Source organism: Schistocerca gregaria, chromosome 5, assembly GCF_023897955.1.
Source record: "Schistocerca gregaria isolate iqSchGreg1 chromosome 5, iqSchGreg1.2, whole genome shotgun sequence".
Classification (NCBI taxonomy): domain Eukaryota; kingdom Metazoa; phylum Arthropoda; class Insecta; order Orthoptera; family Acrididae; genus Schistocerca; species Schistocerca gregaria.
In genome coordinates, this window is record NC_064924.1 from 37,567,813 (window position 1) to 37,579,880 (window position 12,068).

The 12,068-nt window shown below is 45.3% G+C and overlaps 1 pseudogene; it reads right to left on the reverse strand.

Annotated features, from left to right (window-relative positions):
- Nucleotides 1-8,137: 8,137 nt before the first annotated feature.
- LOC126273212 (symplekin-like) lies at nt 8,138-10,331 on the reverse strand (annotated as a pseudogene).
- Nucleotides 10,332-12,068: the final 1,737 nt, after the last annotated feature.

Sequence of the window (12,068 nt, forward strand, 5' to 3'; positions counted from 1 at the left end):
AGTACAAGATCCTGGACCGACTGACCTACTCTGAGGCTAAGAGAAAACTTGAACGCTAGCATCCTTTACGTATGACATCGTCTGATGCCACTGCTACAACAATTCTGGCACCATCATCTGCGCCAACCTCAGTCACCTCTTAGAGCCGCAAGACTACACCTGCCCCCATTATGGTTGGGGGGGGGGGGGGCATTTCCCTACCTGTTGCTCCCACACCACTTCCTTCGGGAGCAATACCCTCCCCAACGATTGGGAATGTCCATTCCCACTTCTAAGCCGGAGAAGCGTAAGTCTTCTTCGGCTTCTCTCACTAGGAATGGGGCCCTTAGGTCAATCCTTTCCCAGGTTTCTGCTAGTGGGAAAGATGACACCCACCAGTGGCTGAAGAGCCCAAAAGCAGCTGGTCATAGGGCTTCACGCTCATCCTCAGTCCCGGAGACTGAGCCAGAGGAGTCCTCCCAGCCATGGAAACCCAAGCAGCAGCGAGAGAAATCCAAAAAGAAGACCTCTAAGACCCAGGAAATTGCAGTGGCACCCACGCCACTGCTACCTGCTGCCTTTGTGTCTGAGTATGGGGTGGAGATTATAGCTTCTGCTGAGGACCTAGATCTTGTCAGACCCTCAGACACAATGGGTACAGACTGCTCAGGCAATAAGCTTGTGGCAGCAGGTGACCCTGAGGCATAAACTGCCTCATTGAATGTCCCATGCCTTCCCAGTCTCACAACGATGCCATCCTCCAGTGGAATTGCGGCGGTTTTTTCCACCGCCTGGCTGAGCCATGGCACCTGTTAAGCTTCACACCTGCTGTCTGCATTGCCCTCCAGGAAATCTGGTACCCGGCAACGCCGACCCCTGCCCTCCTTGGTCATAAGGGATATTACAGGAACCATAGTGACTATAATCAAGTGTCAGGTGGAGTTTACGTTTAGGAAATAAACTCAGTCTGTAGTGACACTGTGCCCCTTCAAACCCCTCTTGAAGCTGTGGCTCTCAGAATAAGGATGATGCAGGAATTAACTGTCTGTAATGTATATCTTCCTCCAGATGGTGCAGTACCCCTGAATGTATTAGCTGCACACTGATTGATCAACTCCCTAAACATTTCCTAATTTCTGGAGATTTTAATGCCCATAACCCTTTGTGGGGTGGCACCTTTATTACTGGCTGAGGCAGAGATGTCGAAACTTTACTGTCTCAGTTCGACTTCTGCCTCTTAAGTACTGGAGCCGCCACACACTTCAGTGTGGCTCATGGTAGTTACTCGGCCATTGATTTATAAATTTGCAGCCCAGTACTTTTTCCATCTATCCACTGGAGAGCATGTGATGACCTGTGTGGTAGTGACCACTTCCCCATCTTCCTGTCAGTGCTCCAGCATCAGGCCCACAGATGCCTGCCCAGATCGGCTTTAAACAAGGCAGACTGGGTAACTTTCACCTCTGCTGTCACCGTTGCATCTCCTCCACACGGTAATGTTGATGTGATGGTTGAGCAAGTGACTACAATAATTGTTTCTGCAGCAGAAAACGCGATCCCTTGCTCTTTAGGGTGACCCCACCGTAAGGCAGTCCCTTGGTGGTCGCTGGAAGTCGCTGAAGCAATTAATTAGTTTTGATGAGCTCTACAGTGGCATAAGCGGCACTCTTCCGTGGAGCACCTCAGCTCAGTGCCCGTGTTCGTACCTTATCAAGAAACGGAAGGAGGAGTGTTGGGAGAGATACGTCTTGACATTGTGTGCCATATGTCACCTTCCCAAGTCTGGGCAAAGATCAAACATCTTTTCAGGTACCAGATCCCAGCAGGTGTTCCCGATTTTACCATAAATGGCGTGCTATCTACTGACATAAATGCGGTTGCTGAGCACTTTGCTTGAATCTCTGCATTGGAGAATTAGCCCCCCCCCCCCCCCCCCCCCCCCCCCGCGGCCTTCGTACTCTCAAATGGCGACTGGAAGGGAACGTTCTTTCATTCACTACATGGCACAGTGAATCCTATAATGCCCCATTAACAGAGTGGGAGCTCCTCAGTGGCCTTGCACATTGACCCGACACAGCTCCTGGGCCTGATTGGATCTACAGCCAGATGATTAAACATCTCACATCTGACTACAAGCAACATACATATGACTACAAGTGACATATCCTCGTCATCTTCAACCATGATCTGGTGTGATGGTGTCTTTCCATCGCAATGGTGGGAAAGCACCACCATTCTGGTGCTCAAACCCGGTAAAATATCACTTGATGTGAATAGCTACTGGCCCATCAGCCTCACCAATGTTCTTTGTAAGCTGTTGGAACGTATGATGTTTTGGCGGTTGGGTTGGGTTCTGGAGTCACATGGCCCACTGGCTCCATGTCAGGGTGGCTTCCACCAGTGTTGCTCTACCACTGATAATCTTGTGTCCCTCGAGTCTGCCGCCGGACAGCCTTTTCCAGATTCCAGCACCTGGCTGCCATCTTTTTTGACTTACGTAAAGCATATGACACGACTTGGCAACTTCATATCCTTGCCACATTGTATGAGTGGGGTCTCCAGGCAATTTCTGCGTTTTGTACTGCTTCTCCAGTACTGGTGTTCCTGAGTGTCACCTACAGGGAGCCATCCACAAGGCTCAGTCATGTGCTCTAGCGCATGAAGACATGTATTGTGCATTTCTGTTGGCATTGTACCATTTATTCGGAACCATAATTTTACTTTAATGATGACCTACTCACTGTAGTGAGGTCTGGTTTTTGACACTCCTTTGACTTGGCTTCCTCATCTTCGTCAGCTTAAACAGAAGTGTTGGCAGCACCTCAATGCCCTCCACTGTCTGAGGAACACCAACTGGGGTGCAGATCACTTGACACTGCTGCAGCTCTACAGAGCCTTTTTTCAGTCATACCTTGACTATTGGAGTGTGATTTATGGTTCATCGGCGCCCTCAGCATTGTGTTTGCTTGACCCATTGCACCAGTCAGACTAGCGACAGGAGCTGTTGGGACAAGTCTGGTGGCAAGCGTACTGATGGAGGCTGGAGTCCATCCATTGAAGATCAGATGTGCTTGGCAGTTACGTTGCACAAATTCATAGCTCTCCTGAACATCCTAATTACTGTCTTCTTTTCCCAACGATGGTGGTTCACCTCCTCCTGAGGTCAGAGCTAAAGATTGCAGTTTGCGTGTGATCACTTTCATCTGAAGTGGAGTCTTCCCTTCACCACCTCTCCTCAAGGTCCATTCACATACACCTCAAGTGTGTAGCTGTAGACCGAAGCTTCACCGGGACCTGTCACATGGCCCTAAGGACTCTGTTAACCCTGCAGGTATCAGCTGTCACTTCCTCTCAATTCTTGAAATGTTCCAGGGCTCTGAAGTGGTTTACACCGACAGTTCGATGGCTGATGGTAATGTTGTCTTCGCCTTTGTCCACAGAGACTGTCTTGAAAGCATTCCTTGCCTCATGGCTGCAGTGTATTCACTGCAGAGCTGGTGGCCATATCTCATGCCCTTCAGTATATCTGTTCATGTCCCGAGGAATCATTTCTGCTGTGTACTGACTCCTTGAGCAGGCTACAAGCTATCGACCAATACACTCTTTGGTGGCGTCCATCCAGGAGTCCATCGATGCCCTGGACCAGTCCTGTTGCTCAGTGGTGTTTGTGTGGATCACATGACACATCGGCATCCCAGGTAATGAATGAGATTTCCACTCTGGAGCGGCGTGTGCACTGATATGAAACTTCCTGGCAGATTAAAACTATGTGCCGGACCGAGACTCGAACTCAGGACCTTCATACCAGGTAGTGAACTTGCTGACAGGCTGGCCAAACAGGTTATCTGGGGTAACCGCTTCTGGAGATGGGCATCTCTGAACCTGACCTGCGTTGTGACTTACACTGCAGGGCTTTTCAGCTTAGGGAGACAGAATGGTATAACAGTATACACAGCTAACTGCATGTCATTAAGGACACTACGAATGTGTGGAAGTGTTCCATGCGGACCTCTCGTAGGGAATCAGTTGTCCTCTGCTGGCTCCGCATTGGCCACACTTGGGTGTCCCACAGTTACCTCTTGCCACCTCAGTGTCAGTTGACAGTGGCCCATATTGTGGTGCACTGTCCCACTTTGACTGCCCAGCGACGAAATCTTGAGTTACCGGACTCGTTGCAGCTCATTTTATCTAACAATGCCTCATTGGCTAATTTAGTTTTACGTTTTTTTGAGGGTGGGTTTCATCATTTGATTTAAGTTTTGGTGCATGTCCTTTGTCCCTCTGTGTTCTCCACTGTAGTGCTTTTACTGTGGAGGTTTTAGTGTGTTGCAGAGCGGCGCAGTGGTAACACTGGTTCCCGTCAGATCACCGAAGTTAAGCGCTATCAGGCTGGGCTAGCACTTGGACAGGTAACCATCCGATCTGCTGAGTGCTGTTGACACGTGGGGTGCACTCAGCCCCTGTGAGGCAAACTGAAGAGCTACTTGATTGAGAAGTAGTGGCTCCGGTCACAGAAACTGACATATGGTTGGAGAGTGGTGTGCAGACCACATGCCCCTCCACATCCGCATCCTGTGACACCTGTGGGATGTCACGGTGGCCAGTTGGTATCTTTGGGCCTTCATGGCCTGTTTGGGAGGAGAGGGAGAGCGGCTGGCTTTTTCTTTTTATTCTCGTGTTCGGCTAGTCACTGTAATCTGCCTTCTTGTTTTACTCTCTTCTGTTTCCAGCATCTCTCTGTTGTTTTCTTGTCCTCTTTTGTTCCTTCTAGTGTTCGTTGCCTTTCCTTTGTTCTTGTGGTTTTTTCTTTCTTTCCATTTTGTGTTATATCTTTGGCACGCGTTGGAAGCCAGGATGTCTGCCTGTTTTAGTGAGCCATGGAGTGGCCTACTGCTGGCTGACTACGGACCCCGCGTCAGCCTCAGAGGGTCGAACCAGTGACCCGCATTGGACTGGAAAGCTGGCACCCTTTCTGCTGCTGCATGTAGCTGGTGGTGTGACAGCTGCGAGGTGTGAGAGCTGCCACACTTGAATGAATCTCGTTAGAAACCCGCACCTATTTATATGTGGCTGTGCGCCTCTGCTTCGCGTCACATACTCATAACATGCTAGGTTGGCCAGTGGGCCCCTTCTGCCTCTGATTTGTGACATGCAAAACTGCTTCGTATACTCTTTCACCAATTTGATGGCCCTGTGGTCTCTATTGTACTTCGCAACTGTTGGTATGCGTAACTCACTGCACTCCAGCCCCCACCTGGCTGTAACTTGTGCTCAGAATATTGCACAAAACTAATTTTCCCTATCATAAATAGTGGTGCCACTACAGTATGACCAGCAAGAGTCCCAACACATTTTGCTGGGGCACAAATGAAGTCACTTCTACATCTGTCCTTGACTCTCCATCAGAGATAACGTGCTGCATCCTCCCTACAAAGAAATCCTCAGTTCGCTCACAAATTTCACTCCATACCCCACACAATTGTACTTTTGATAATAAGTGTGGATGTGGTACTGAGTCAAATAGTTTTTGGAAGTAAAGAAATATTGTATTTATCTGACTTCCTTGATCCGTGGCTTCCTGTGTGTCACATAAAAAACGTGTAAGTTGAGTTTAATGTGATCCATATTTTTGGAGTCTATGGTGGTTGGCACGGAGGAGGAGGTTATTCTGTTCGAGATGTCTCATCTCATTTGAACTCAAAATATATCCTAAGATTCAACACTGTCACAGATTTTGGGTGGTAGTATATGTATCACTGTTGATCCCTTTCTTGTAGATGAGTGTGACCTGTGATTTCTTCCATCTGCTGCACACAGTTTTTTTTATTCAGGGGTCTATGATATGTTATGATTAAGAGAAGAAGGTAACTCAGCTATAAATTCAGTATAGAATCTTATAGGGATTCCATTAGTCCTTGGAGCTTTGCTCAGTTTTTGTGATTTCAAGTATTAATTAGCTACTACTGACACTAATATGTATATCTCTCATCTTTGCAATGGTGCAAGAACTAAATTGGAACAAAGTCTCTGGATTTTCCCTTGTAGAGGAAGATTTGAAAACAGAGTTGAACATTTGAAAACAGAGTTGAACATTTGCTTTGTTATCCTCAATTTCAGTTCTTGTCACTTCAACAACCAGTGTATGGACCATAACATTGATATGACTAACATTCTTTACATGTAACCAGAATTTCTTCAAGTTTTGTGTCAGCATCTTCTCCCTCCCCCCCTCCCCCCTGTAGTTCTATGCTTTGTTTTACAGGTATTATTGGGAAGCTGCTGTTTATTTACAAGTATGGGAAAGCTGCTGTTTCTTTACAAGTATTGTTTTACTGTGACTGTATACCTTGGAAGGTAGCTCAACCCCCCCCCCCCTCCCCACTTCCCCAACTAAGTCATGATATGTCTTACTTAGCACGTATCTGCCAAGTGCATTGCATAATAAGTTGTTCTTTTCAACGTGAGCCATAGGTCTTCTGGATGATCCTTTCAAGAGCTGAATGTTTCAAGTTCCTCATTGAAACGTGATACTACTGCCTCTTTATCTACTTTGTTGAACAAATGAACGTGATTTTGTCGTCTTTTTTTTCCCTTTAGGAATCATTGTTAAAAGTGCCTCATTGTCGCTGATACCAATTTTGGTATGAACATCTCAAAGAAGTGGGGTCTACTTGTTGCCATTAGGTCTAATATATTTCCATCATGAGTGAGTTCCTCAACTATTTGTCCTAAGCAGTTTTCAGGAAAAGCATTTAATAATGTTTCACAAAATGTCTTGTCATGCCCATGACTTACAAAACTGTATTTATTTCAGCCACTTGTTAAATGATTAATGTAGCTTGAAGTGATGACATCATTACTGCGGATGTTTGCTCTAAAGCATTCAGTCACATCTGAAGGTGAATGTGGTTACCAGTTGAAAAACCCAATTATACATTTATTCATACTCTTGATGGTTAGTCTTGCCCAGACAGTCTTGTTTGCTGCTTCAGTTTCTATCCTGGTGAATTTGAATTGCTTATCTACTACTATAAACACACCACTTACATTTTCCAGTAGTTTATCCTTTGATATACACTTAACCAGCTTTCTGTACCTATGTGAACTTCTCTGCTTTTTAGGAGCACTTCAAACCTTGGAACTTTGTTGTGAATGCTTCAGCAGTTAACCACTAGGATTTCAATACTCCTGCCTTTGGCAGAGGAGGACTTTTTTTGGATCTTACACTGGATACTTCCTGTTCTCTTACTATGACCGGTATCCGGACCGGGTGGTGAATTGTCTAATCCATCTTATGCACTCCACATGCAAACAGCTACCTGGATAGCAGCTTTTGATATGTGGTGCACACATGACCAATTTATGTGGTCATTCAGTTCTCATTCCTATGTCACAACCCTAGGAAGTCACAGCTTAGCTTGTCACAGAACCGTGAAAGTTTCTGATTCAGGGAATCAACTTGACTTAGAAAAAGGGGGCCATGATCTCTTCCAGGGATAATTCTCCAAACTGTACACTTTGTTGAAACAGTGAGAAAGGCAGATCTCATTAACATTCTCTGCGAGTCATTGGAATGGCCTAAGTATGACCTCAGATCACAGTCGACTGACATTGTTTGCTACAACATTGTCCACAATCTGCAGTTGCTTGCACCCTCTTCTCTCAGCCTGCTGTAACAGCCTCTTCATCATGCTCAATAAGACTCCAGGTATACATACAGAGTTCACCTGCTGTTCCTTCCTATACCTTGCTGCCTGTTTCATAAAGGGTTTTTCTTTGCTGTTCCTTGCTGCCAATTCCATAAAGGGTATCATTACTTGCTTTATGTTCACCTGGCAACAGTTAATAGACCACTACCCCTTCATGTTTTGCTTTCCATTATATAGGACACATCAGGTTTCACAATAGCTGTTATTTACATTAAATATTTACATCGAATTTTATCAGTGTATCTGATTTAACACTGAAACATGATCAGCATTGTTGACACAAAAATTCCTTCATACAACTATACAATTAATATTGGACAACAGTGGCAACAAAAACTACAACAGTGTCAACACATGCCATTCCACATCTGTCCACCATTATGAGTAAAAGCCATGTCATCTTTGCAGTATGTGTTGGCACTGTCACCAACTGTCCACAATGACCACTTCTGCTTCGTTGTAATTCCTGAATTTCCTGCCTCATTTATCTTATTCCCTTCTTGAGCACTGTTCACATAGCAGACTGCCTCCATTCACATTCAGCCGAATCCTTTTTTTACCATGTCATAGCAGTAGTGCCCCACAAGGGCCGTAATAAGAGTTTGGATAAACTCCAGATCCGAAAATCGGACCATGAGCTGTCCACTATTCCAACCCAGGGGGTGCTGGTTATGACCGGCTGTTGTAGTCCTCTGGCTCTTCTTTGATGTCAATTGTCAATTCTGAGGCTTACTGCCCAAGACGACATCCATAATGGATTTGGGGATGTGAGCACGCTGATTATCGGTGAAGGCCATGACGTGTGCAAACAGAGGTTGTCTCAAGTCAGGTGAAACTTGGAAAAATCTCTCTCAGCTGTAAGGGTGGTAGCTGCAGTAGGACTTGGAAGCTCTGTGGCTTTGTTCGCTGGCAGCACTTTATGAAGCTCTCCCACGCTTTCTTCTGTTTCCATACCTGTTTTAGGATCAGTCTCTGCAGGATATTCATAACAAAACTGATGAGACGATGATATGTGGACAGTGACTGTATGACAGTCCTCATCAGCAACATGGGAAGTGGAGTCATTTCCATAAGATGCTGCAGTACTACTGCCAGAACGTCTTGGCTTGCTTCTCTGAGAAGCACAATGAGCTAGCCTTTATCACAGTCTTTAGTTCACACTTTGAAAGATCTGTTCTGTGCAGAGCTATGAGCAATTCAGCTGGTGTAAGTGGTGACATATAACTAGGCGATTCCGTATGTCCATATGTGTGCCGAGCAACCTGTTGAAAACCTCCTTGACAACAACAGGGTTGAACTTGATGAGCTTGAGCAGAGCAGCAATCATTTCCTTCTTGTTGAGACCATTCAGAACAGGAATCAGGAATCTCACATCTGACACGCGGGTGTGGTACAGATGTTGAACATGAGCCACCAGCTCTGCACTTGGCGGTGTCTTTTCAGTGAGGATGTGGATGACACGGGTGACGAGTATCTCGGCGCCCTTGGGGCACTCCTCCACCAGCTGGAGCAGCTGCGGGGAGTCCATGCCCATCCCTCTGACCAGCTGCTCCAGCAGGCCCAGGATGGTTCGCTTCATGTCTGCTGCCGTCTGCACGTACACTCTGGCCAGTTCGTGAATCATCTCCTCAGCTGCAGCAGTGCGAGGTACAGGTACAGGCAGGCACACATGGCCTCCTCGCTCCAGGGAGTCACTGCAACTTCACCGGTCATACTTCGGCACTCTATTACAGGTATTGTCGACTTCTGGCGGCTGCGGTCCGGTCTGAACAGCACATCAGGTGAGCTCAGCAGGCGGAGGATGCTCAAGTACAGCAGTGCGTACTCCTCGATGATTGATCGCAGTTCCCCACACTCGTAGAGCTGTGTAACGGCATCCAGAGCCCTCGTTCGAACCTCTGGCACCTTGTGGGCTGTGTGAATCAGGAGAGCATTCAGGAAGACAATTTTCCTCGGAGGCTGTCGCACGACTAGCTCCTGGAGCAGGGAGATGCTGGTCACGATGTGGCTCTGGTCGCCACAGATCCTCCGCAGAATGTCCACCGCCTCATCCATCACCAGTGGAGCCTCGAGGACCAGCCAGAATAACAATGAGCCATCTTCGCCTTCCTGGCCTGGGTGATCACCGATTGACTTCACCAGAGAACACAAAAGCTTGTCGTACCGATGCTCGGGTGTCTCCTCATGTTTTATAAATGGTGGCAGGTGGCTAAAGCCCTGCATGAAGCTGTACTCTTCACAAAGCCACGCAAATGCAAGGTCTATCCTACCTCTGGTGTCTTCGAGGAGGAATTCCAGTACAACATCTCTAACATCAGTATTGAAAGTCACAGCAAGTGTAGAGATTATTTTGCTTCTGACAGGCATAACTCAGCCCACAGCTGCAGCACATTCCGCCTTCAGAATGTGCTTCATGGCAGCCCGCATCATGTTTCCATGGGTCTCGGTCGTGAGAGGGTTTGTAATTTCCGACAGCTTCAGTGTGTGAACACGCTGCTTCGGAAACTTTACAGTAACCGTTCCAGACTGCTGAGAAGCTTTTGCCTGCTGTGTTTCCTTTTCCTTGTCCATCATCTCTATCATCACCGAGGTGAGAGATGGCTTAACATCTTTTTCTAGGGGACCATCTTCTACTTCCACCATAGGCTGTTTAGTATGACCCCATTGGGATCCATTCTTTCATCACACAGCAGCTGGGCGAGCATGTGTCACAGCATTTTGAGAGTCATGCTGGCTTAGTTCACATTTAAATGGAAGATAGCACCTCAAACTTGTAGGTTGGGGGGAGGGTAGTTTAACACCCTGAGCTCTACTTGGTCCCTCTTTCCTCTATACAGGGACAGGGTGCCTATCGCTGCTACTGACATGCCACTATGATAATGATAGATATCATATTTCCTGTAGAAGAGACAGGATCCACAGGAGAGTATAGTACTTTAGGTACCTATGATATCTCTGGTACGTGACACTCAGTAGCCCTCCTAACACATCCATTCATGGCAGCTGCCGATCACTTAACTCTAGTCATGACAGTTTCCAGCCACTTACAATCAACTAACTCGTCCCCTATCTGAGAACATTACGTGCAGTGTGGCTGCAATTTGGTTAGTGCAATGTTTTAGAGAACAGTAAACAAGTAACTTTGAACTAAGCTTACTAATTTTCTTTTAGTTTTTAGGTATTTTAAGCCACAAATATTGCTAGTGACCGTTAATAATTGAACTGATTAACATCCACAGAAGATGTTTAGATTAAGCCAACACAAAAGTCTAGGATGGAAGATACTGTGTCCTAAATTTTTCTTGAGGGTATGGTCACTGATAAGCTTAAAAATTGTGTTAAAGTATGATAAATGCAATCAATACAAACACCTGTTGGAATACAAACACCTGTTGGATGGGAAAACTAAAGATAACACAATAACAAGTCATACTACAATAACTGTAAATCACAAATGTCAATTTACAACAAAACGTTATGCACAGTATGCATAACTAATAACAATACATGTTTACTCATGTTAATATGCTACAACCTCCTGCTTACTGCTCACATAGGGATCACGAGAACAAGAATAGATTAATTATAGCATGCACAGAGGTATTTACACAATATTCCTCCCACACTCCATGTATGAATGGAATGGGAAGAAACCCTCATCAATGACAATGGGATGTGCTCTCTGCCATGCATTTAACGGTGGTTATCAGAGTACAGATGTAGATAAAGATTTACGAGTACACTGAAATATGTTTTATTGAATGTGTTAACAATCATAAAATTATATTTAAGAATATTGTGGTAACAGCAAAACAAATGCAAACCAGTAGTTTCATTTGAAGATATAAAAGTAAATCTTGTCATTAAGACCATTGTGAAGTCTGAACTACGAAATACGTAAAATTCAAGATTGAAAATTATGCCATTGTAAATCCAGCACAGGTATCAGTGAGGTTCAGTGAATTTTACAGATATGTTGTAAAATCAGGTGTCAAGTAGCAGATTGCCTGTAGAGGGCGAATCTCGTTGAAGTTTGTCAGAAGTTGGTGTCTCACAACATTCAGAAATATTTTAACCACGGACATAGAAAATATTTCTGAAAAATGGGATTTCTACAAAGGTAATTAAATCTGTGCATGAAAATGTCATCCACCACTGCATTAATAAATAAGTCTTTTGAACAATTAAGTTTGTTCACTGAATGAGAGTGTTTAAAATTGATAGTATGGTTTATGATTTCTGCATTATTATCCTCCTAATCTCTTTTTATCGATCAGTTATGTTTTTTCTTCGATTCTGCTGACCATTTCTTGCCAGTCTTATTTTGGAGATTATACATGAACAGGTGATTTGTTGCTAGCATTAGAAATGTTAGGTGAT